General features: G+C 42.2%; 1 protein-coding gene and 1 long non-coding RNA gene across 4 annotated transcripts in view; one reads left to right on the forward strand and one right to left on the reverse strand.

Moving 5' to 3' along the window:
- Window positions 1-2,566: 2,566 nt before the first annotated feature.
- Window positions 2,567-21,425, forward strand: part of kdm6ba (lysine (K)-specific demethylase 6B, a) — a 95,922-nt gene continuing 77,063 nt past the window's right edge. For 2 of the 3 annotated variants that reach the window (XM_025008507.2, XM_037976609.1), the window contains exons 1-3: window positions 2,567-2,687; window positions 5,334-5,471; window positions 5,656-5,696. The gene's annotated coding sequence lies outside the window, so the exon portion shown is untranslated. The remainder of the gene's footprint in view (window positions 2,688-5,333; window positions 5,472-5,655; window positions 5,697-21,425) is intronic. The other variant, XM_025008508.2, reaches the window with a different exon arrangement.
- On the reverse strand, window positions 19,270-21,066 carry LOC119617205. Its single transcript, XR_005233422.1, has 2 exons — window positions 20,850-21,066; window positions 19,270-19,626 (listed from the first exon to the last, which is right to left on the reverse strand). It is a non-coding gene; the product is annotated as an uncharacterized LOC119617205 (long non-coding RNA).

Consider the following 21,425-nt stretch of genomic DNA (forward strand, 5'->3'; position numbering starts at 1 on the left):
GGATGGACGGATGGATGGATGGATGGATGGACGGACGGACGGACAGACGGACAGACGGACAGACAGACGGACGAGCTGAGTGATGGATGGATGGATGGATGGACGGACGGACGGACGGATGGACGGATGGACGGATGGACGGATTGATGGATGGATTCCTGCAGGATCACATCATCCAGGCAGCAGAGACATTTAACCCACATTCTCTCTCTTTTTGACAGAAACTCAGCTTCTGTGACGAGTTCTTCAAAGTCCTTCAGACACCTAAAGTAAGAAATGTGTTTCTAATGAAGCTCTGCCGCCTTTCAACCACAGTTTTAAACCTGTTAATGCTCAGAGAACGTGATGTGGATGAGTCTCAGCTACTACCTCACCAGCATTTAGCTCAATCTGTGTCAGACTCACAGAGTTAACCCATTTTTGTGTTTGCTAAGCTAACTCCAAACAGTAATCAGTTGTAAATGTGTACACACAATGACTGCTTTGTGAGAGACTCAGTCAAATCTGATCGGTGGTTCACAAGATATTTTGCTAACAAACAGGCAAACGCAGGCGGCTGCGTGATCGCCCGCCTTTCGTGGCGGACAGAAATGAGGCAGAGGCTGAAGGAGAAGCTGGACCCGTTCAAACAAATGAATTCTAATGAATCTTCTCAAACAAGACGTTTTGGAGTCGCTCAGTCGGCGCCTCGTGAGAGAAAGAAGGCCCGGACTTCCCCGCTGGAAGGACTCGGCCCAAAAGCCCCTGAAAAGGGGAGGGAGAGGGGAAAAACAAGAGAAGGACCCTGGAGAAAGAAGGATCCAGTAATGAGAGAGAGGGGAACCAGTAAAAAAAAGGGGGTAGGTGCAGTTCAAGGTTGTATTCAGAAATAAGGATTGTCCTCCCTCTGAAAGACCAAACACAGACTTCCTCGGGGTTTAAGAGCCTCTTTATCAAACCCAGGTCTCTGAGTGTGTGAGTGTGCACACTGGTGGTCTCTAGTTGGTGGGAGGCGGAGGGAGGGCAGCGTCCTGAATTCAAATTTAAATGGGCTTTTTCTCCCGTTTTGGTTCTGACGAATATAAGACTTCAGCTGAACTAGAAAGTCCAGTGAGACCATTTTACTCAGTTGATATTAATCATTTTTATAAAATACGATCTGGAGCTCTTTATTTCAGGGCATTACAATAAGTATTCTAAAAAACATTAGGTAAACCATGATTATCTCCTGTTTTTTGATCTGTAAGTCTTGCATGAATTAAACACACCCTGCATTTGAAGTATGGCAGGCCATTGCAACATATAATCAAACTACACTGCTATGTCAAATTACTTAAAGGAATAGTATAGCTATTTTAAAGTGATGGTCTGTCAAATAGTTATTAATACTTAGTACCTTATCAGCTGTGACATCAGACCTGTGTTTGAAGTATGGCAGGCCATTGCAACACATAATCAAACAACATGCCTGTCTAATTCCTTAAAAGGATAGTATAGTATTCTTTTAAAGTGATATTCTGTCAGTGCTAAAATGGTTAGCCAAACAAAGTAGTGTTTGACTATTATTTGACAAATTAGCTTGCCATACTTGAATGGATCCTGTTTCAAATACTCCCGAGAGCCAACTTTAGAGATAGTCTGTGGATTTTTGAAGCAATGCTATGTTGGCGCTATAATGGCTAGCCAGAGTAGCTATTACTTATTATTTGACAAATTATCTTGCCATACCTGATGAGTTCTGGTCTCAGGCACTCCTGGGAGACCACTTGGAGATGTCTGGTGACTTTGTTTTTTTTGAAGTGACGTTCTACCACTTCTAAAATGGTAGATATTACCTATTATTTGACAATCTGGCTTGCCATACATGAAGAGTTACTGTCTGGAGTCAACCTTGTCCAATCTGACTTTATGATTTAGGTTTTTTTTTTAGTTTCTCTAAAGGTTTCAAGCACCTGGCAGACAACTTTTAATGCTTCGAGGAGCTGCTGGCAAATAAAAAAAAATGGAGCCTGACTGCTGAACCAGAGAGGTATGAGGGTAAAAACACCAGCTCTCCATTGAACAGCAGTTAATGAAGGAGGGGCAGCTAGTGTCCGAGAATCTTCCACTGAAAATAAACCTGCATGAGGGAGAAGAGAGGGAGGAGGAGGAGGAGGAGGAAGGGAAGGAGTCTCCGTTTCAATGGAATAAAAACTGCGCAGTTTCTTTAAGGACTCCCCGCTCGGATCGCACTAAATCAGCGCCACTGGTTTGATTATTCTTGGACGGTTGCTACCCGCGCTGCTCTTGCTTGCTTTTCATTTATTTTATTTATTTTTATTTATTTATTTTTCAGTGCCAGCTCAGAGGAGGAGGAAAAAGAGCTGTGCAATCATTTAGAAAAGGCGATGATATGACTGTGCAGAGGTGCAACATCACCCGCCGTCACGTCGGAGGGGTTTATTTTTTATTTTTTATTTTATTTTTTTATTGCGCACATTTGTTTTCGCTCGGCGTGGACAAGTGCGCATCTAAACGCGTTTTGGATGCTGAATGGAGTGTGTGTGTACGTGCTTTTTTTTTTTTATTACATTTTTTGGGGATGGGAGGGGAGAGAGGGGATTTTAGGGGGGCTGCGTCATCCGTGGCTGGAGAAGATGGACTGCTGTGTGCAGGTCTTTCACTATTACAATGTTGTTGTTTCTAACTGCGAGTCTCCTCCGTGAAAGGTAGGAATAACACTGTTTCCTTCAATGTAACACCAACTCTAATGTCTTCTTCCTGCAGGGGGAAAAAAATCAACCTTAAGAAGTAGAAAAATCAGGAAATTGCACTTCTGATTCTGTTCTTAACCCCCCTTCCTTATGAGCTGAACCATATTTATTCATAGTGATTCAACTTCACATGGATACGTGTGCAACTTTCTCTTCTACAGGGGGGGTTTGTTGTTGTTTTTTGTGTTTTTTCCTCCCTAAACTGGACTTGGTGATGTCATGTTTTCTACGGCGATGAGAGGAATAGTTTACGGGAAACGAAGGACTTGGTGATGTCGCAATCCGGCTCGTGTCGACCTCACATCCCTACAAATAAATTGGTGGAGAGAAAAGAAAAAAAATGCGATAAATGGCGTTTGTAGCCCGAGCGCGTGACTCGCAGCGTTGTGTTTCTGTGGATTCGTGGGTGAAATGCGGTCATTCAGGCGTAAACGTGGAGCTCTGCGGGCTCGAGAGGAAGGAGTGTCGCATTTTCTTTCTGAAATGTCATGTGGTGAAGTTGTGGCGGGTTCTTTACTATTTCCAGGAAGAGCGTTTGAATTTTTTTTCCCTGGATTTTCTTTCTGTTTTTTTTTTTTCTCTCTCTCTTCCTGTCTCCACCCCTCTCCGCGCTGCTCCGCTTGTAATTCGCTTCGCGGCCACAAGATGGCGACGCAGGACAAGCGGCGCGGTCAGAACGCGAGGAAAGGTCTGCCTCATTTACGCGCCTGCGCACAAGAACGGCTAATATGTTTAGCTATCGGGGCTGCTTGAAGGCGGACCAACTATGTAGCCTTAAATATATTAACGAAATCAGATAATGTGTTAAATATATCGCGACACCGCCTCATTTTGAGGGCATTGCCTCTCTTTTTTAAACTCCTCCGTTACTACGTTTAGCCAGCTTCTGCACCGGCGACAAGAAAAGGAGCGAACCTGTTGTTATGTTTCCGTTGACCCTCTGACTGAAAACCCGTTTTTTAGCAAAGACACAAGAGACATTTATTATTTATTTGTTTAATTCTGTATATATAGTTTTCAGGTCTCTAGCAGACCAGGAAGAGTCTTGTGACTCTAACTCCGCCTTGGCGTAGCTGAAAAGCGTCACATCCGGCTCACGTTGCGTCCAAATTCCACAAAACTTTTTTAAACCATTATTTTTATATGGTTTTCATATGTTTATTGTGTATCTTGAAAAATAAGCTAACTTACAGATTTATATCTCAGTCTGAAAAGTCAATACGTTTTGAGTTTAGTGTTGATGTCCCAGAATGCATTGCGCGAACAGCTGCAAAAAATTAAAACTAATTGCGGACAATAATAGGAAATGTCAGGATTTTTATACATTAGGATGGTTTACATTAGCTTCCTAATTTTAATTAATTCCTTTATTTACTTATTTTGTGTCATGCCACAATGACTGTGTGGATTAATTTACTGGAAAAAACCTGTGAGTAACGACGATAATATTTTATTTAACCATTAAAATGAGGTATTACGGAAAACTTTCCTAATGGAGTTTGTGTTAAAACAAATCATGTCAACTGAAAAAGCTTCGTAAGTGATTCTAAATGATATGGAGGTCATGTATCTGAGTAAAAACAGGAAAGTTGTTTTAAAATAAAAAAAAGTTTGAGATAAAAATTTGATTTTAATGAATAAATATGTGAAAAAAATGAAATTATTTTAGAGATTGCCATGAAGCCTTTAGTAGGTATGTTACTCTGAGGGACATTGCCGAAAAGAATTGACTTATGGATTGGGATATTGGGAATCTGAATCCATAATAAATAAATAAATACTCAGAATTCCACCAGTCCAGTTGTTTACATCCCATTTAAAGGGGAGTGATGGTGTAATTTAGGACTTTAGCTCCAACAAAAGCTGCTTGCTTTTCCTCCAGGTGTAAAAAGAAACTGGAACAAGCAGATCAATGTGTGGAATAAGCTGTTTTTTAGCTGTGGTTGAACATTTCAGCCTCTGGAGGGCGACTCGCTCCCAGCCCGGCTCCTTTCTTTGGGTTTTGTTCTTAAAAACAGCAGCTTTACTGAACCCAGTGAACTCTGGGAACCACAGGGGTCAGAGACATAAAGGATAAATGTATGGATTTTAAACGCCTCTCAGTTCTGGATAACTTTCTTTTAATTTCCTGATTCATTTTGTCAAAATAAATCACTCAAACACACTGATTTTCACAATAATTGCATATAAAAGACAATTATTGTCACTTTAGTGCGAGAGGATAAATCAATGTAAATGTTAATGTTAATCAATGTTATGTTTTGGTTTTTCCAATTTATGGTCGTATTTGATCTATTTAAGCATCAGTACCTGGAGATATAATATGTTTAAAAGAATAAAAATGTGTTCTTTATGCAGACTGTATCAGATACGCTGAGCTTAGGATATCCAAGAAGATCTTATATTTACAATATATCTATTTATTTAGAAAATCAACAGTAAAATCTATTTAATTTTGGAAATTTGAAATAGAAAACTTCCAAAAAAACAAAAGAATTTTATCTCCCAAATGTCTCTGCAGATGCACGTATCAATACTTCTATATCATACAGTGTTGTTTGTGCGTCATTAAATAGATTTGTTTGTGTTTTCCATTTGGAGGAAAGGAGTAAGAAACATGGCCAGACGTCTCTGCGCTGTGTTTGAGGAGCCACCAGCGCTGGACTGAAGAGAAGAAGAAGAAATTTCGAATGAATCCACGCTGACGTCTGAGCTGATCTGCGTCGGCGCTCAAAGATGGTAAGATGGACTTTCTTTTATTCGTTTATGTCGTTTGTTTCAACTTTATTTACTGGAACTCCTTTTTAAAGAAGAAATTAACTCGAGTAAGATTTAAAGAAATGTGAACATCTGACAAATATCAGCGGACGACCTGTTCTGATGGATATCAGCCTCTCTGTTTACATTGTTTCTTTTCCTGCAGGGCGATGACCTTCATCCGCCTGCAAGCGTTCACCTGCTCAGGTAAGAACCTGCTGACCTTTTATCTCGTCTCCGTCCTGCCTGTGAGAAACGAGACACGCATGACTTCGCCGTTCGCCTCCGTCGGGGTCTTTTTGTGTGATCGGATTTTGTTTTTTTTAAAACACGATGAAATGCTCGACCAGAGGGTCAGTCTGCAGTCACGGGGAAACAAAAATCCATAAATTACGTATCAGGATGGAATGAAAAATCATCTGGTCTTTACTGGAGTTCTTCTTAATTATTCACATCTGACCTCAGGTGAAGAAAAACTCTGAACAGTTTCCACCGAGTCGTTATTTTAAAAATAAAAATAACTTAAAACAGAAAAGTCTGTGAGATTCAGTAACCTGCTGAACCACCCTCAGCTTTCATTACTCCAAGTTGTTGTTTTCTGTCTGACTTCATCGGTTTCTCGCGTGGTTGTGGAGGAATTTTGGCCCACTCTTCTGTCACGCAGCAGCATTTCAGTCGGGCCGAGGTTCTGGTCTTTCTGACCCGTTCTGCTGTAGATTAGCTGCTTCGGCCGTCGGACAGATGTCCTTTAGAAAACGTTGGTCTGCAGAGGAGTTCACAGTCCAAGGTGCCCACATCATCAGCCCTCCACCGCCGTGCCTGACAGTTGACGTGAGGTGTTTGTCCTGCGTGGTCTCGTCTCTGTAAAAGGTGAAGTTCATTCGGATGCAACTTTTTCAAACCTAAAAGTTGCATCTCGTGGCGCTGTGGCTGCGGGTGACTAGTTAGAGACACAAAAATGCCAAAAAAACGCAAAATTTCCCTTTGAACCAAACTGAATGGGATGTTTGCACAAACTCCGGGTGAAATTTGTATCAAACTTTGCCAGGAAATGCATAGATATTGACACAAACTCGAGAAAAAAAAAAAAAATATCCATCAGGACAAAAGTGACTCTCTTAAAAACATCGTAAAACCCTTTTTTTAACGTTTTGAGACGTCCTGGGAACTCCCAGGAAGTGTGAGCTTTGGCTTTTCTGTCATTTATGATGGTTCTTCTTAAGCTGCTTTATCAGCCGAAGTCGTTTTTTTTTTTTTTTTCTCATTTCTTCTTGGCCTGCTCAGTTTGTCGTACATGTTCACCTTTTTTTTTTTTACAGATGTGCGCACACACCTAACGTAACTCCAGCTCCGTTTTATTTTCACACACACACCTTCTGACACACGTCTCCATAACACCCCCCTCGCTCCTCCCGCTCGGTGTTTTGATCCGCCGCTCGGGGACAAAAGACGCACGTTTTCCCGTAAAGCTGCCGTCTCAGAGGACCCTGGCTAAGTCTTCCACACCTGGGGTTTTTGTAGCTGACGCAGCTTCGTTACATACGTTTGCAGCTGCTCGTGAATTAGCTCAATTACACGCATGAACACGTGCGGAAACAGGCTTACGGCCGGGCTCGCGATGAAAACGATAGCCACCGGTTATGTTTGGGGACGTAAACGTGCCGTAAGATCACCATTTCTTTGGTCACTGACGCTTTTTAAGGAATACCTGGGCGTTAAAGCACACTTGGTGCTCGTTAAATAATCCTAATAATCATATGGAAATAATCATAAGGAAGAGAATATTGCTCTCAATACACACCATGGTGTTTACAAAATAAAAGCACAAAAAATCCAGATACAGAAAAGGTGTTCCATAGAAAAAGGAACATTTTCTTGTTTAGACTTTCTAAAAAGTAATTAAAATTAAGGATCTCTCCTATAGGATCAGGGCCCTGATGGATTTATAGACAGATATTCCAGCAGCTTCTCTCTGGGGTTTTATGAGCTTTACTGAAAAAAATCGTTGTGTTGTAACACGCCGACATGTCTGGAGTGTGAAAGTATTTTAAAACAGAAAAAACAATGAAAGCAGATTCAGAAACATTTGCAATCTGGGTATTTCTCATGGAGCTCCATTCAGCACCATCAGTTTAATTACCGTATTTCCGGACTATAGGATGCACTGGATTATAAAGACGAACTGTCAGTAAATGGTCCATTTTCAGACTTTTCTCATATATAAGACGCATTAAGCGAAACAGAACAGGCCCCGGTCTTTTCAGAGAGTACTGCACCGACGTAAAGGCCCCCACATACTTGTGTGTACTTCACTGCTCGGACGTCCGCTGGTCTTCTGTGTCGTGAGACGTGTTTGTATTCATGTGATTAACAACCAAGAACCTAAATAAGGCGTGAATCTGTTTTTTTTATCAATTATGACCTCATCGGACCGTTTTGTGTGCGACACCAACCGCTCTCAGGTGAGAATCGGCGCCAGCGTGCAGCGGCTGCCCTGGTGGTGAAGAAACGAGCTAAAGGCTCCTTTTCTTTTCTGTCGTTTTTGGAGAAAATTGAAGGCTTTAAGTGCGAAATCCGGTGTACATATCCAATCCAGCTGCTCCGCTGACTCTTCAAGCAGCACAGCTTAGCAAGTCGCTTTTAAAGAAACCTCTAAAAACCTGCGTCTCAGCTGATGGCGAGCGGTTTGTAAACAGCGTTCGCTCACGTCTCCGTGTTCGCAGCGGTTCTCAGTTTCCTCTCCTGACTTGCAGAGGCTCAGAGTTTTGTTGCTTCGGTGTTAAATAAGTCAGAGTTTGACGTTTTTGGTGAATTTTGAAGCCGAGCTGCACTGCAGCGCTGTGGACAGACCACTTCCCTGACAGCTGCGTTTTAAAGCTTCACATGTAGTCAATAATAGAGCATTTGTAGCGGTTCCTACATCTGTTAGTAGTTGTGTTCACACGCAGCTCGGCTTAATTGCTGCTCCTTTTTGCAATTTTTATCGTTGTTCCTTTTTTTAAAATCGCACGCGTCTCGCATCAAACCGGATGTGAGCCTTTCACGTTGGCTTTCCGAAAACACCGGCATATTTTTGATCAGAGCCTCCGAGAGTCACCTGAAGAGACGCTACAGCTCCAGAACCGCGGGTCCAAAGAACGCCGGTGGCGACGTCTGGCGTCTCTTTCCTTTTCGTGAAAAGTTTGTGCCTTGTGGCGAACCCTCCATATTTGCTCTGGAAGCTTCTCTTTGTGCTCGGCCGGGATAATGATAAGCCGACCTCCTGGAGAGTTGTCTTCTGTTGGCTGGATGCTGGGAAAGGTTTTTTTTTTTATCGTAGAGAAAAGATCCTGCCCTCATCCGTCAGCGCCGTCTTCAGAGGCCTTTTTATCTCGTAGTGAAGGATTTTTTTCTCCCCTCAGAATGAACCAAACTCTGCGTGTGACCACTTAATGTTTCTGGTATCTTGGATGGATTCCTTCATTTTGATGTGGTGTTTTTTTTTGTTTTTTATCACATTTTGTGAGTTTTCAGCATTTATTTTAGCAACAGCTCCCTTGAAATCAACTTCCTGTGTTTCACATACTTAAGTAATAATAATTTAAAGAAGCAAACACGTTTAAAATTCCAGTTTCTTGACGTTTCAAGACTTTTTGGACACTTCCTCATTTGCAATTTGTCTCCAACAGACCATCGCAACACAGACTTTCGGCCTGATGGTTACTTTGACGGTTCGTCCCATGAGACCCAACATCCGTGTCTAACACCTGACCACAACACACACATCCACAACTACGGAGATGTTTGAACGCTTGACTTTCAGGGACTTTCAGAGTCTTTTACGCTTACGGTTTTGATGTCGCACCTGGTTCCAGTTTTGTCCGATTGGGTTTAAGACGTGGTAGACGAGTGACACGTGTTCGTGCTTCGCTACTCTTCGGAGCGAGCGAAAGCAGCTCTCTTCCTGACATTATGGGGTGGAAGAAACTACATTATGCAGGCTGTAATTTGCTGGTAAACCCAAGCGAACGGTGAGCGCTCCAGTTAATCAGCCTTTGGGGAAATTGTTGCACTTTATTTTGAAAACCCATGTTTGTTGGGGCTTCATGCAGAGCTTTGGATACAACCTTAATATTCTGTTTTTTATTTCTCTTTTCTTTGAGACCCTGAAAGCCATGTGCCAGCCACATGTGCCACACAGGAGGAGGCTCACACAAGGGTCTTTGCTTTCATACCATAATAAGTTAAAATATATATTTTTTTTCTTTATCGGCGCTTCGGTCTGTTTGTAATTACGTTTTTCATTTTGCGTAATTTCCTTCTCTCTTTGTTCCCCCGGTCTCCTCCTTTCTGCTGCCTTTGGCTGACGTTGCATTTCTGAAAAGAAGGGAAACTGTCTCAGACTCTCAGAATGGAGGCCGTCGGACACAAAAGGAATAACGAATAATGATGCTTTTGGTTTCATTCGGAGCGGATTTGAAGAAGAGATTCAGGGAGAGAGGTGGTGAGAGCTGAGTCAGGATGCTCAGGGGAAGGACGGCAGGAAGCTGTGGGTGAGGAGGAAGACGGGATGGGCGGTAAACTCCTCTTCCTCCTCCTCATTAAGGGAGGGAAGGAGGCAGAGGAGGAGCTGACATCATCCACTTCCTGGAGGTCTGTGAGGGCGTGTTGCAGCGTGTTTCAGACTACAGCTGGGGGAGAAATGCTGAGTCTGTGGAAAACAGTCTGAGCTCGAGATGAGAGGAAATTTAAAGCAAAAAGACAAAGTCAGGTTATATAACTTAAGTTTCGACTGAGAACATTGGGTTTGTGTTCTGTGAGGAGGACACCTACAGACCCTTTTTAATTTTTATTCTTAAATAGTCTGTTTCTTTGTGTAGAGAAACCTCTGGAAACAAGTCCATTTGTATCTTGAAGGTTTGTAGGCAGACATATTTTCCTCATTTAGAATAAAGAAAATTTAAAGTATTAAATCATTTTCAGCCTATTATTTTTTACCTAATACAGCTAGAAGCATTTTATGGTGAAATAATAATAAAACAATAAATAATTAAAGGCGATACTCCAAGGAAAACATCTCCCGCCACCTTTCATGCCAACGTTTTAGACTGAGATCCTCTAATGCTGAGAAATGACGGTCATAACTTAGACAGAAAAATGTTATTTACAATATGAAGCGATATCACAGAATGTCACACTCAGATTATGCGCTAAGGATGATTCTCAGCTACTACCACACCAAGTTTTAGCTCAGTATCTGATAAATTGGCTGAATTGGAGCCATTTTTGTGTTTTTTCTAAGGTCGGTTGGATTAAACCGGGTTGGCTCCAGATGTAAATCAGTTGTGGGGTGCTGTGAGCATGAGCTACACAGAGCTGGCAAATGTCTGGGAAAGATTCATGTTCAGAATTTAAAAATATATATTTCTGCAACATTTGGATCCTGAATATTTGTGTTCAGACTTGTTCAGATTCAGAGATTTGACTGAACTGATTAGTATCGTGTAGATGACGTCAGATCACAGCCTGATGCAACTCTTCGCCTCCTCAGCAGTTTTTATTCAACTCTGCAGCTGGTTAAAAACAGTTTTATACTCCTGGGATTTCTGCTTCACATTTATCGTCACAAATCCGGGTTTTCTCGGCTCCACGATCATTTCTGCTGCAACGTTTGTACTGTAGGACAAGTAAAACTGATAGAAAACCTCTCCGGAGAAGTAATTAAAATTTTTTTGCTGGATTGAAGAGCTAAAAAAATCTCAAAAAGTCTCAAAAATCATCGTAGCAGTTCATGTAAACACAGTTTTATAAACCTTTACGTCGCGATTAACTGCAGGTCACATGGATACTCCTGCTGGGAGTGGCTCAGGCTGCTGCGGATGTGCTACAGCTGGCTGCTACTGCTGTTTGTGCTGGCAAATAACCATGAAGCTCTACGTAAATAACCAGGGAATACAGTATTAATGATGAATAAGCGCCATGAAAGCTTAGGAGCTGTAGCTGTTCTTGGATTTGGTCTCGGCTTCACTCAGACGATTCAGTCGTATCGTCGTCCGTTTTTCTCAGAGCCACATTTGTTTCCTTTGATGTTGATTTTAAAACTAGCTGCAGCCTTTTTTTGCTTTTGTACAAACCTGGATCTGTGAAAAGACACAATAAAAAATTAATAAATAAATAAGAGATGTGTCTGAAAGGCTTTTGCGGGTTTAAGGATACGGAGGATGTGCATCTCTGTTTTAAAGAAAAAGTGCAAATCTCGTGAAATCCCAGCTTCTCCAAATCCCTTTCTTGAACAAATCCACCCCCCTGGCCCCCTCCCTCCATCGCTCCCCATCGCTCTCCTCCAGCTCCCGTTCTGGCTTTCTGCCTCTCAGGTTTCTCCCAGCCCCCCTAAACCCTCGCGGCCCCCCTTTGACCCCCTGTTACCCCCTCATCTAGCAAGCCTCTCTCCCTCCCCAGGGCAGGCTCGCAGCTCCCTGTTCTTTTGTGCTTTCCTCCTCCTCCCGCCTCCCCCCCCCCCCTCTGCCTTTGTGTGTGAGAGGCCGGCGAAGGGTGATGGGAGAGGCGGCGGGCTGCGGGGGGGGGAGATGGGACGCATGAAGCTGGAGCCTTTTATTTCGACATGCTCTGATTTGACTCACTGAGAGAGACTTACCTTCACCTTCAACCAACCACAAATGTCCTGTTTTTTGTTCCTTTTATATAAATCTGAGCAGCCATACACAGAAAGGAACATTTTACAGAAATTAATACAACTAGTCAGTGAAGCGTGGTATAAATCACCCTAAAATAAATAAAATACTGTACGGTTCTTTTTCATGGATGAATAGATCGTTGTTAAATGAGAGCGATTCATTTTTATTACTGGATAATTCATAATTATCACTCAATTAGAAATGGGAAAAAACCCCAAAGAAAACCTGTGAAAGATCTTAAAGATTGAAGTATTTCTTAAAACGACTTTTTAAAAATACGCCAACACAACTTTGACTATTTAAAAAAAAACAAAAAGAAAGAAATGCACAGCGGCTGAAGACTGTACGATTCAGTCAATTTAGCAGTAAAATCTCAACGAGGTTGTTTTTGTACGACTTCATTAATCTTTTGTATTGCGGAGGAGGCGAACTGGTGATAAAACAAACAATCTAATTAAATCAACGCGGATAAAGTTGAGGTATTAAGCTCTTCTTGAATAAAACGACGACGACGAGAAGCCGTGGAATTTTTTTTTTAAATGGCTTTCTGGAAGATTTTAAGGTTTTATGGAGAAGGATAATCTCATTAACAGTTTAGGAGCAGCTTCAAAGACACAATACTCTTCTTTTTTTTTTTTTTGCATTTAAATTGTAACACAAGTGAGCCACTGTAAACACATGCAGTCACCATAACAACCTCTGGACCTTACTTACATCTGGGGATATACTATTAATCTCTTTATATTGAAATAAGTTTCAAGAAGGACTCGATAGAGGGCAACATAGAGCAGTGCTAACATCAATATAATGTGAGTATACAGTATATTGGTGCTACAGTGAACAAACCCTTCTTAATTATCCTTTTTGTTTCTGTTTTTAGTGGAAAAATGCTTTGGCTTTTTTCCTAAATGTGTTACATTTTGATCTGAAGCACTCGTATGCCTGTTTTTACGCATATTTAAACTATATTCTTGCTGTTTAAAATAAAAAGTAGAGCAGGTTAGAGTCTGAGATGTGTATCTTAAGTCACGTGGTTCCTTTACAAACACATTCCGAGCCGATGACCCGACAGGTGACACGGGTCGCCGAGTTCAGACAGTGGAAGTGGGCCGTTACGTCGCTAAAAGGGCTTTATTGTTCATCTGTTAGCCCGACAAGGTGTCCAGACACTGAAGGCATCACTCACCCGCTGACCTACCTGAACGTGTCGCCGAGCCGCTGTCAGCTTTGAAAACGACGACGACAACGAACCGACAGAGGGGGGGGGGACAGCGACGACGAAGCGCACGCGTGAAACTGAAACCGCTGAGAAATGCGTGCGAGCGCAGAGATGAAAGCGTTAATAAGGTTGTCACAGTGTGCGTACATGCATTATGCATTTCTTTGTCCAAAGAGCCACAGCATTGCACATGCATTTTTTAAAACCCAAGGAACAGAAAGGTAGGTCACGCTCGGTGTGTGTGTGGGTGTGAAATACACACACACACACACACACACACACACACTCGCTAAGAGTGCATGCACAGTGGGAGAGTATATTCCTGGAAAGCCTGTAGCTTCTGCTGTTATCACAGTTAACTCGATTAGAGGAGCTTCGGCTGCCATGGCCTCTGCACTGAGCTGCTGCATGAAGACACACACACACACACACACACACACACACACACACCATGCAAAAAGCCCACTTTAGATTTAATTTAATCAGCTGAAACAACATACACAGAATTTCTAATCGTTATAACATTTGCACTTGTTCCAATAAAGTTCCATCCTTGTATATTTAGGCAATAATGATAAATTTACCTTTGATCATTTGGACCAAACACCATGAAGACGAGGTGCCTCCACTAAAAAACACCTATTCTCTTGTTGCATTCAAGCCCCAACTCGAAAAACATCTCATAGCTATTAGAGTTAGCATTATGGATATGACAAATTATCACAATATTTTCTGGTATTTGTAGCGATTATGATAAATGACAATAAAAGCTATTACACTTCAACACTGTATTCTGGCTTTAAATTCATTACTGCATACAGTAACACAAATATTGCTCTAAAAATAAAACCGTCATTATCAAATGGACTGCTTTACCCCGCTAATTACATGAAATAGTATTATCACTGCTGCTACTTTTCTATGCTCTTTGTAAAGCGACGTTTGGAGCCAGAGAAACTGATGTCAGCTAATTAATTAACTGTTGGTGTGTCGAGTTGTTTGCTCACCTGTCTAATTGTAGTAGATTTTCAGCCGTGAGGTTGAGTTCCCCCCCCCCTGCTACAGTGGGGAAAAAACAAAAAGCAAAGATAGATCTTTCATTAAATATTTAGAATTTTTATTTAAAAGTCTCGGCTTTAAACAACAGAGGTTAAGGAGAAAACGGAGTAAAATTCTTGGGGAAGCGAAACTCAGCAGGGAGCACATTTTATATTAACAGGTAAAAATCTATTTTTAGATGCATATAATCCAAGCGCTACATAATGCACCAGATATTAGCTTAATTCTTTAAATAAAACTGTTGGAATCAACTCTGGTCTGTTTATTAGCAACATCTGGATGGATTTTAATGAAACCCTTCAATGTAACGACCAGATTAGATTTGAAGTCAACCTTTTCAAACACAAAAATGACTAAGAGTCGGTTTACTCTGAGCGCTAACGGATCATGCCGGGTCTCACATTAACACTTGAGGTCGTGCATGCCATTTTTATTTTCAAGATTTGACCTGAACAGCAGTAAGTCTATCATTTATCAGCGTGAGATGAGCTTCGTTTAAAGCTCTGGCGTGAAAGACGATGACTAATATGCATGCTAGGTCTTTAATTTATCAACGTTAACAAGACTATTCATTACTGTGATGGTAGGTTTAAGTGTTTCTTTGTGCGCTCAACAAAATACAGAGTGGAAATTTATCAATTGTTTGCTGAACTGTGTCTAAAGTATGTATCTGGGTTCATTCAGGCTCATTAAAAACATAAAAAAACATGACTCCAGTCTGCAGGAATGTGTAGCGTGTTGCCCTTTAAATCCAAGATGGCATCTTAATGCGCACGCTGATTGCTGTGTTCCAATTAACGAAACACCAACAGAAATCTCAGTCGGTAAACGAGCTTTTCATGCAAGGTGTTGACCTTTGCATAGGGATCATGCTAATCATTGATCGCTTAAATAAACACAAGCCACCATAAAACCCGTTATTGCCCCTCCCACAGCCTTCCTATAGACGCCCAACGTAATTAAGCCCTGGGGGTAATTGGTTGGCTAATTGCTGCTGGTTAAATACATACATCGTCGAAGATCAAACTCAAGGGGAAGCGCTGCAGTTTCTTTTAATTACCCGCTGTTAGGTTTGACAGCTGACCCTGAGTGCTGGTTTTGGTGCTGATGGGTAAGTTTTGTTCTTTAACCTCCCCTCCAGTGTGGTCAGATGGATGGTTTGTGGGACGAGCAGACACACTTCCCTTGTTGTCCTCTGAGCTCGGGCTTTTTAGGCAGCAGACCCATTCATCATGTGTCTGTGTTCAGAGGAGCTGCTATTCATTGTCTCTCCTCCTGCTTATTCTCCTGGAGCCGGCCTGTCTCATCTCTCCACCTTTCTCCCTACTTCTCTCTTTGTCTTTTTGTTACCCCCCTCCTCCTCCTCCTCCCGTCTCTCTTCCTTCTGTTTTTTAAGTCTTTGATACTTCCTCTCCTATCGCTCAGAGCCTCTACATGCCTCACCTCACTTAAAGAACAAGGAGGAAGAAACCAGTTATCTTTTCTTAGACTGTGTGCAGATTTGTTTCAGGCGTGCATGTTACAGACTCTCTGCAAAAATGGCTTTTTAACAGAAATAATGGCTCAAACGCCAAACATCTTTTTGGTCAGTAAGAAAAGGGTGATTCCAAACCAAGAAAACTTCAGAGTGTAAACCCAGCTAACACCCAAAGGCTTTGGAAGAGTTTATAGTAAACATTCAGTCTCAAGTCAAATGAATCTGTGGTATTTTTCAGCTCCAGCTTCACTTGCAGTGAAGAAAAGATAATTCCCGGGGTGAAGATGCTAATTTTCTCTCGAGTCTCTTTATTTGAACGTGTGAGAGCAGCACATCATGGCAACAAATTCAAGCCCCTTGCTTCTGGACCAGTTGTCTAGGTAGTAGCTGAGAGTCATCCACAACACATACCCCAACATGTCTAACTATGTCTCTTCCTCATTAGAGATGATTGTAGTTTACAACTCTAGCATAGCAGACTGTCGTGTTTTTTTTTTTAGGGTTTGTTACCAAACTCTGTGGAAAACAAAGCTATCCTTTAACTCAGCAGTCCCCGACCTTTTTACCTCCACGGACCGGTTCATTATCAGACGGTATTTTCACGGACCGGCCTTTAAAGGTGTGGCGGATAAATATAACAAAATAAAACAATACAACCGGCATGAAAACGGGGGTATTTGTTAAAACGTAATAAACGTAAATCCAACGTGTCCTCGCAGCTTTGTTAGCTGCGTTATCAACATGAATAACAGCCTCTCCTCCCCCTGATGTTCTCTGTGCCTAAACGTGCCCTTCAAAATAAGAGACACCTCAAAGAATCCAACTCGCCATAATGCTGAATCAGTGGGAGCCCTGTGCCTGTTTCTCAGTAACCAGACGGTCCCATCTTCCAGAGACGTTTGTTTTTTACTCGTTTTGCTGCTTGTTGGTTTGTTTTTCGCAGTAACGGATCACGTGACCCAGATAAGCGTTCTGACATGCATCATAGACTGATGTAGTGGAGAGAATCCGGTCGTTTTTTCAAAATAAATGTCGTTCAGACTCCGAAAATTAAAACAAACAGGAAATACTGTAAGTTAATTATTCTTTCTGTGCGGCCCGGTACCAAATAACCGGTCCGTGGCCCGGAGGTCGGGGACCTCTGCTTTAACTCATTAAAAGGCCCATTTCTTCACGGCTAATGACCATTTCCTGCAGATGGAGTGTTTCTGACTTAAAGAAGACGAGGACTGTATTTCTGCAACAATTACATTAAACCTTTTAAATCTTGAGAGGGAGGATTGAATTTATTTTAAAGCTTGAAACAGATGTTTCTTGAGGTGAATCCTTTCTGAGCTTCACGGTTTGAACTCTGTCCTGTGCAGTTGTACATTCACAGATGTACAGATACAGCACAGCTCCTCTTCTTTCTTTTTTTAGCCTGTGGAGCTTCTCGGTGCCTGATCTAATCAGCGATCTGTTAGCTCCGTACTGTATGTACTGTACATGGTGTATGAAGCGCACTGCACGGGCCACATCCAGAGCAGAGATCAGGCTTGTGTTGCCATGGTGAAAATGAAATCCAAAATGCAGAGCTGCTAGGAATCCTCCGATTGGTCCGAGGCGCATGCATGGGATTGTGATGCGAGCCGCCGGCTGACCAATCGGTCGCAGGCTGAGCCGGGGTTGTTGCTAAGGGGAGTAGCCTGGATCAGTCAGCTGGGTTTTCTCTCTCCCTCCTCCTCTCCCGCTGTTCGCTCTACCTTTGCCCTCATTGACTCCTTCTCCCCCCCCCCTTCTCCTTCCTACATCTCTCCCAACATTTCTTTCTGCACTTCTACACGTGCAAAAGGGGAAAGCGCACATGTTGGGGTGGGGGGGGTGGGGGGGGGATAAATAAATCACTAAATATTTCATGCAGTTTGTTGTTTGGGGCTGAGACCATATCCATAGAAACGCTGCTCGGAGAGCAGGGATGTGAGGAAGTTTCTATGTTTATGTCTGTTTATTTATTTTTCTTCTGTCTGGACTGTTTGTTGCTGCTTGTTTCAGGGTTCGCAGCGGTAATGGAAATCCTTGAGCGTAGTTCAGTTTGAACTTGGTGTTTTTAAGTTTGAAAAAAGCTGATTGGAAGTGTCGCTGCATTCGTTGTTTGTCACGTGGCGTTGTTTGTAATTATCGCCCAAGGACCAGATTTTGATAAAACTCTCAGAAAGTAATCATTGGATGTTCATCTTCAACTGATTAAGTTTGGAGGGAAACCTTATTCAACATAGCTGCCACATCTAAGCAACCACAGAAGACACAAAATGGCTATAACTCAGTCAATTTTATATATATTGAGCTGAAATTTGATGTGGTAGTAGCTGAGATTCATCCTCAACACATACTCTGAGCGTAACATACTACAATATATTGTATGGGATTGCACCAAAATGGCTACAACGCCATTCCATTCCATTCCGTCACCAGGGAGGCGTCCAGGAGGCGTCCTCACCAGATGCCCGAGCCACCTCAACTGGCTCCTCTCGACGTGGAGGAGCAGCGGCTCGACTCTGAGTCCCTCCCGGATGACCGAGCTTCTCACCCTATCTCTAAGGGAGAGCCCAGACACCCTGCGGAGGAAACTCATTTCAGCCGCTTGTATTTGCGATCTCGTTCTTTCGGTCACTACCCAAAGCTCGTGACCATAGATGAGGGTAGGAACGTAGATCGACCGGTAAATCGAGAGCTTCGCCTTTTGACTCAGCTCTCTCTTCACCACAACAGATCGGCTACAATGCTGTCAGCATAAAATTATTTTGGCCTCAACCTCTAGCATGAAAGGTGGTGGGTGATATAAATTCCTTTTAATAAACCTAAACCTTTAACTACTTTCTGAACATTTCATTAAAATCTGTTAACTGGTTCCTGAGATATTTTGCTCACAGACAAACAGACGCTCCTTTCACGCAGGCGGACGATAAAAAAACAAAAAAAAAGACTCTTCTGATGATAGTTTCTACAACCACAAGAGGTTTTGTGACACCTATTACAGATTTTTAGCTCAGAATAAAGCATTTTATTTTGGGGTTTTTGTTCAGACGCAGGTTTCAGCGTGAACCGCTGCCCTTCGTTGGTTCCAAACTGGAAACATCAGATCGCAGGCGCCGCGGAGAAGCTTTCACCACCGGTGGTTTGCTTTTGTTGTTCCAGGTTGTGTGCAGCTCAGCTTTTATTCAGCACACTTTCAGAAGCACATGAAAGTGAGACGCACCAGTTGTCAGCTTGTTTTTGTTTACACTTGACTGTAAAGGCCCCCACCCACCCCCCCACCCTACCCCCGACTTGGTGAGTCTAATTTAGGAAAAGGCAAAAACACGTCAACTGCGATGCTGTTATAACATTTAGTTTGGTGTTTCAGAGACAGAAAGGCAAAAATAGCTCCATAACAGAAAGGACAAGGAGGCAGAGAGGAGTAAAAAGAGTAATAATAAAAAAAGTACAGATATTTGCAGGGGGTAGAAAACAGAAAATGAACTTGATCAGTGCTTCGTTCTTCGTTCCTCATCCTCTCCATCTTTCTAGCTTCAAAGCCAACATGGTGCCGAACTGCAGACTCGGCTCTGTTCTCTCAGCTTTGCCTTCTTTGTCTTTAGTCATCCTTTAAGGCAGCAGATTCCTCCTTCTTCTCCATCCTTCACCACTTCCTCTCAGCAGCGATCAGATGAATATTAATCTGTTACCGTGCTGCATGGAAGACAAACAGCCATAACAGGAAACGTTTGCAGGAGAATTTTCTGTTGTTTACCGTGGCACCGCTCTCACGCAAGACTTTTAAAGCTGCTCATCGCAAACTTATGAAATCAAACATAAAAAAAGGTTATCCTGAGCTATATCAAATGGTGCATTTTGAAAGAGTCTACTCCAGTAGTTTTCCAGATGTATTGATATGTAATTCTGAAATGTGGGTCTGCACTCAATGTAAACAATCACTCTGCTGAATCTGCTGCAGATCTTGTGGAAGCTTGAGTAACGTGACTGACCTACATTAGTTGGCCGTTTGTGCCGTGTAGATAAATATGATAGAATCTGACAATTGGAGAATCCCGAAGAAGTCTTTTAGGTAGAAATATAAGATTGAATCTAAAAAAAAACGAGCAAACAAGTGAGACAACTGTGAAAAATAAATATCAGGGATCAAGCAGGACAGGTGGAGCGCCAGAAAGACAGAGCTCGGCATTCAAACACGCAACTTTGACAAAACTTCTTCTAGATCTTCAAGTTTACTGTTTCAGCCTAAACTATCATTTTAACCGCATACTTTGCTCAACAAATCTGAGCGTAAGTGAGTACAGACACATCAAAATTATTGGATTTCTTCATCCGAAAGGGCTTTTCCCTGGACGTGGCCTTGTGGTTGGCAGCCGTTCACAAATTGTGTTGACAATTTTTTAATCTAACGACACATTAACAATCGATTAGAAAAAAAACGCTGTGCAGATTTAGTTTCTTGTCTTCATGACATCCCAATCTGTACTTTAAAAGTTTAGACGGAAAGGAAAACAACAACTTTAAAATGATCTTTTTCTAAGTTCAAGCTTTAATCGTATCTTTCTGTCCGTGCTGCAGGAACATGAACACAAAGACCCAGCATTCCTTCCAGGAACGCATCTCTTTGATTTTAAACAAAAATCATCTTATGGTGAGAAATGATGGCGTTATAGTTGTTCTGCTCAAATCTTGTAAATGCAGTCATGTGCAATTTCAGCGACTAACACCAACGTTTTGCTCACTATCTATAAAATGTATTATAACCAGTTTTGTGTTTGATGACATCAGTGAGCTGCGGTGGCCATTTAGAGTTGGGTTGACTCAAAATCATTCATTTTGCACAGTTAATGATTACTTTCAGAGTTTCACAACAAAACCAGAGGTTGGTCAGATACACACGCAAGCAGAAACATTTTCACCTCTTGCCTTCGTCGGCGGCGGATAAATGCCCATGGTTTTGGTAGCTGTAATGCTTTGACTCCTGCAGACCCTCGTGAATACCTTCGTCTCTTTATTGCTTTCAGTCCCTCTTTACTTTTCTCCACTGCCGCCGCCGCCGCTCTTTGTTTGAGTTGGAGAGCAAAGAAAAGGGGAAAGAAACGAGGCTCGGTCACTCAGATGCTTTTACTTCATCTATTTCTGAGCTGCATGCTGAGTGGGGTGAGTAAACACGTGTGCTCCTGCTATTCTTAAACTCCAACACAGCGGCACGCTGCTTGCCTCGCTTTCAAGAAGTCCCCCAGTCTGAACACTAGGAAACTCTTCGAGCGCGGGTGTAATGTTTTCCATTGTTCCAGAGGTGGAAAGAACAAAAAAAAAAACGTTCCTGAGTGTGGCACGAAACACGCCTAAAAGTTCTTGGCTTTTTCTTTTAATATATTTAGTCTCGGTTTCTGTTGCCATTACTCTCGCAAAGAAAGCAAACACATACATTAGGTTATAAACACACTAAGAGGACCTAAGTAAAACCAGTGGGAGAGCTCAGAGCCAGATGG

Source organism: Kryptolebias marmoratus, linkage group LG7, assembly GCF_001649575.2.
Source record: "Kryptolebias marmoratus isolate JLee-2015 linkage group LG7, ASM164957v2, whole genome shotgun sequence".
NCBI lineage: Eukaryota > Metazoa > Chordata > Actinopteri > Cyprinodontiformes > Rivulidae > Kryptolebias > Kryptolebias marmoratus.